This window comes from Corylus avellana, chromosome ca10, assembly GCF_901000735.1.
Source record: "Corylus avellana chromosome ca10, CavTom2PMs-1.0".
NCBI classification, from domain to species: domain Eukaryota; kingdom Viridiplantae; phylum Streptophyta; class Magnoliopsida; order Fagales; family Betulaceae; genus Corylus; species Corylus avellana.
Genome location: NC_081550.1, coordinates 22,274,549 through 22,279,985, shown reverse-complemented (window position 1 = coordinate 22,279,985; position 5,437 = coordinate 22,274,549).

Here is a 5,437-nt window from a genome sequence, read left to right as displayed (position 1 = left end):
ATTAATAATATAGGTCTTTTATCAAGACGAAATGACCGCTTTCATCGTATGATGTTGCACATAGATACAATTTTGTTGAAGGTTTTTTAAACTTTCTTAACTCAGTAATGAAATCTGATGACACTGGCGACGTATACCAAATGTCCATCTCTTCCAATTCTTGTGCATTCGTTAGTAAATATTTGATTAGTTCTATTTCGTTCTCTCTATCGAAAAGCTCCACAGTTGCTAGTTTCAGTTGATGAATACACATGAGGTTTTGAGATTGCCAATATTCCATCTTAAATGAAAGCTCTCCTCCCGAACTCATTGACGAGTCTCTCTGTACGTTAAGAACAAAAAGAAATTGATTAAGTTAAAAGATGGAAAAATTTATAATAAAATAGTTTGAAAGAGGATGACGCTCTTTTACTTACACAATTAGAATGTAGCATGAGATGCTTTAAATTAGTTGTTCCTCTGAGAAGGGAGGACAGGGAGGACAATGATAGGACTTGGGCAGCACTTGAAGTTCTTCCTACATTGACATGCGTAACATTATCAAATGAAAATGGCAAGCAACCCAACTTAACTAAAACCTACAACGACGTTACAATTAAGGAAAATCTTGTTAGCAAAAAAGCAAATTAAATCAATGCAAAGCAAAAAGTATTGTTGAATGGCATATCTTAATTAATGTGCACAAAAATAAATCACTCCAAAGTAAACTAAATTTGTTATATATATATATTGGATATTAGATTTGTTCTAGTTTTAGAGAAAATTAAAGAAGAAGAAAAAAAACAAGAGTTTTAACATTCAAAACTTCCAAAAATATTAATTAGTATTAAAGAAAAGCAATAATTATTGAACTTTAGGCCATGTACTCGAGATCGCATACAAAAATTCAGACTAGGAAATATTGTCAATTCATGACATAGATTTGTAAAAAGCTTAATTGGTTCAATTGACAATTTTTTTTTTATTAGGGAAATTAATATTCAAAATATATATATATATATATATATATATATATAGGGTTACCTCAACAAAACTATCCCGTTGGTTTAGATGTATACACTTTCGTACACTGTGAAGAAGCCTATCCAAGTTATACTTGCAATTGGTAAAAGCTTGATTCCCCCATAATTGAGATTGACGGGGTAGATTGAGACCAAGTGTAGCACACAACAGATGTGACGACTCTGTGATAGAGTAGTAAGTATCCACAGCATATCCCTTCAACCTAAATATTCGGAGATTGGGAGCAGAGATTTGCAGTGATGTACTAGTAGTGCCAAAGAGTACTAGATTAAGGTTGTGGAGTTTGTGTAGCTGCTGAATCTCAATATCGTAGATGTGATCAGGATCCGTACTTATAATTGATAAAATTTCAATATTGGACGAGCTGCTGAAAGTCATTCTCTTTATCCCGCTTATTTTGTTAAGCCTCAAGGTCTTGAGAGACTTGAAAGATGAAAGCAATTCTCCTAAATTGCATTCTTTTTGGATTCCAAAAGAGTTTAATTTTAGGATCTTGAGCTTTGTAGCAAAATAAGAAGGTGATGAGGGTAATTTGAGAAAGGCATTCCCGGCATCGACGTTAACGTACCTTAGGGAATTACAAAGTGGCAAGGCCAAGGGTTGATCAGGAAGAAGACGACGACGGCCTTGAATAACTTGAAGGCGAACTTTTGCAACACCACCCAAGTCCTGCAACCACGTATTCACCCGGCGGCGTTCTTGGTTTTGATGATCAACGCTTCCTTTTCCTTTGAAAGACCAACAGAGCCCAAGGCTCTCCGTCTTCACGCCATACAAGCATCGTTGATACATCAACCTATCCACAAAGTTGTTGAGGCAACATAGACTTGATTTTTTCACAACGTTAGTCAAACGCAACTTTGGGTTTGATATGCACAATGCTCGGCATCTTTTTGATACCACCATCAGTCTCGCATGGTCCCTCATTGAGAGCAAACAAAGAATGTCATAAACAACTTCATCGGGAAGGTCGCTAAATCTATCATCACGACCGCCACCACAATTAATCTGCTTCGTTCTAGGCTGTTCCATGGACACTAGAAGTGATCTGGAACAACAAAAACAAGAGAGAAAAGAAGAAGAAGAAACGGGCTTTTCTGTCGTTAGTACGTGCGGCACTTTTTCTTTTTTTTTTTTTTTCTTTGTAAAACACTAGGGTTGAAGCCTGAATACATAGGTTCTTATATAGATAAAAAAGGTGGGCTAACCGACTCTTTTAACTAATAAAAAAAATCCTACTCATTAATTAGGTGGAAATTGTCCCAAATTGTCTATTTTGTTTTACAGTTGTCGTATAAATGAGTAATTCTAGGTGGCCACTCTGTGTTCGACTAAGAATGATGTGGCTATTAAAATCACTATTGAATTTGTAATTAATCATTATTAAATTTTGATCAAATAATGATTTTAATCGTCACATTATTTTTAGTGAGACATAAATAAACCACCTAAAATTACTCCGTACAAATAAACTTGAATTGCCATCCCAAGTTCCCAACCATGACGACATGCAACTTGATCCGGAGGTACCGAATGAACCTGTTGAGCCTTGTTCAAGCAGCCAGCCTTCCATTAAAAGATTTTATGAATCAACGTAGGATCCCAATTACCTTGACATGTGAGCAACAGGGTAGCCTGCAGGGTTCCTAGCTGTATAATCACGGAAGTTGCTTGAGAGAGCGAGAGACAGAGACAGCTGTCTGATGAGGGGCGCCTGGCGTCTGGGGGTTAATTGGGAGCATGAGAGTATAGGTGATGGAGGGTATCATGAGTCCAAGTTAGACTGAAACGATCTTCCACGAAGAGCTTTCGTTTTTTCCTCTATGAAAGGCTGCCATAGTTTTGTTTGCTTTCTAGAATTATAAATCAATAAATGGACGGTGTCTTAAGCTAACTGATGGTCCTATTGATATCACAGCAGATTCACTACAAAAAATATGGTGTTTTTTGACGTGGCAAACAGTAACACACTTTTTGCCATGTCGATAATTATTGATGTGGCTACAGTGAGACGTCAATAAAGCTTTATTGACGTGGGGCATTTTCGTACGTCAAGAATTATTGACGTGTCAAAATGACACGTCAATAATTATTGACGTGCCATTATTTCACACGTCAAAAATTGATTAATTAATATATTAATTATTTGTACCTATATTAAGTAACAAAATTTAATTAATTGGTTAACAAAATTAGATAACAATATTAATTGGTACCTATATATATTAAATAACAAAATTTAATTGGTATATGTATAATTGGTATATGTCGTCATATATTAAGAGATATATTCAAACCCATTAAAATTTTATAAAACTAGTTAATGCTCTTGTCTCTTATATGCAATGCTTTCACTATATATGGTTATTATATGTGCTTTGAATTCTTTAATTTATGGTTATTAATTAATATTATGTAACAAAATGTATATGGTTATTAATTAATAATAAAAATTATGCAATGCTTTTTTTTTTGAAACAATTATGCAATGCTTTTACTGTGTATGGTTATTATATATATGTGCTTTATATTCTTTAATTTATGGCTATTAATTAATAGTAGGTAACAAAATATATATGGTTATTAATTAAAGTGATATAGTATTAATACATATCACGTTTTCAATATTGTAGGAATATTAATACATATATGTATTATCTTAGTTTTAAGTATATAAAAAAATAAGTGATCATATAATTTATTTCTCTTATTATTTTCAATATATTTTCTTGACGTGTCACATTTTGACACGTCAATAATTATTGACGTGCCATTATTTCATACGTCAAAAATTAATTAATTAATAATATTAATTATTTGTACCTATATTAAGTAACAAAATTTAATTGGTATATGTATAATTGATATATGTCATCATATATTAAGAGATATATTCAAACCCATTAAAATTTTATAAAACTAGTTAATGCTTTTGTCTCTTATATGCAATGCTTTCATAATATATGGTTATTATATGTGCTTTGAATTCTTTAATTTATGGTTATTAATTAATATTAGGTAACAAAATATATATGGCTATTAATTAATAATTGAAATTATGCAATGCTTTCACTATATATGGTTATTATATATATGTGCTTTATATTCTTTAATTTATGGCTATTAATTAATAGTAGGTAACAAAATATATATGGTTATTAATTAAAGTGATATAGTATTAATACATATCACGTTTCAATATTGTAGGAATATTAATACATATATGTATTATCTTAGTTTTTAAGTATATAGTATTTTTTTAAAAATAAGTGATCATATAATTTTTTTTTCTCTTATTATTTTCAATATATTTTCTTGACGTGTCAAATGTAACACATTAATAATTTCTTGACGTGTGACATTTTGACACGTCAATAATTATTGATGTGGCATTTTAACACGTCAATAATTATTGACGTGTGAAAACGACACGTCAATAATTATTGATGTGCCATAATTTCACACATAAAAAATTAATTAATTAATTAATAATATTAATTATTTGTTTTAAAAAAATATTAGATAACAAAATTTAATTGGTATATATATATATATAATTGGTATATGGTTATTAATTAATAAAAAACAAAAATTATGCAATGCTTTTATTATATATATGTGTGTGTGTGTGTGCGCCCGCTTAATTTGTATTCTTTAATTTATTTGGAAATAATTAATATTAGGTATATATATATATGGTTTTTTTTTTTTAAAAAAAAAAAACATATCATACTCATTCATTGATAAAAGTTGCGAGCCTAAAGCTCTTACAAACAGAGCAAAAAGCTCTGAAGTAAATCATAGCCGAAGCTAAAGATATAGTCATCAACAACAGACCAAATCAACCCAAACACAGCATCCGCTAACCTATGACTAAATATCAGGTTGAAAACTCAGATCTGCATCAAACAGACACCATCTAATGCATAGGTAACGCTTATTCCTTGGCCTTGAGAGCAAAACCCCCAAACTGATACTTATTCCTCGGCCTTGAGAGCAAAACCCCCAAGCCGATACTTATTCCTCGGCCTTGAGAGCAAAACTCACAAGCCGATACTCATCCTTCTCGACTTGAAAGCCAGGATAAATTTTACATCCACAACTCAAAGGTTTGGACTAGTAATATCGGGCAGTAACCGGACGCAACAAAGCAAGAGGAGAAAGCCTTATTACAAGCATAAATAAAACCATACAGGGAAATAAAGGGAACAATAAAACTAATGCAGAAAAAGAAATTACAGCAAATAAAACCAAATACAAGGGAACTCAAAGGAAATACAAAACAGAAAAACAACTAAACAAGAAAATAAATGCGAAAAACACTCAAAGCGGGTCACAGCAGCCGGAGGAGGCCGATCGCGAGCTGGCCGGAAACCGCCGCGGAAGGTGGCACAAAAAGCTTGGCGCAGGAGGG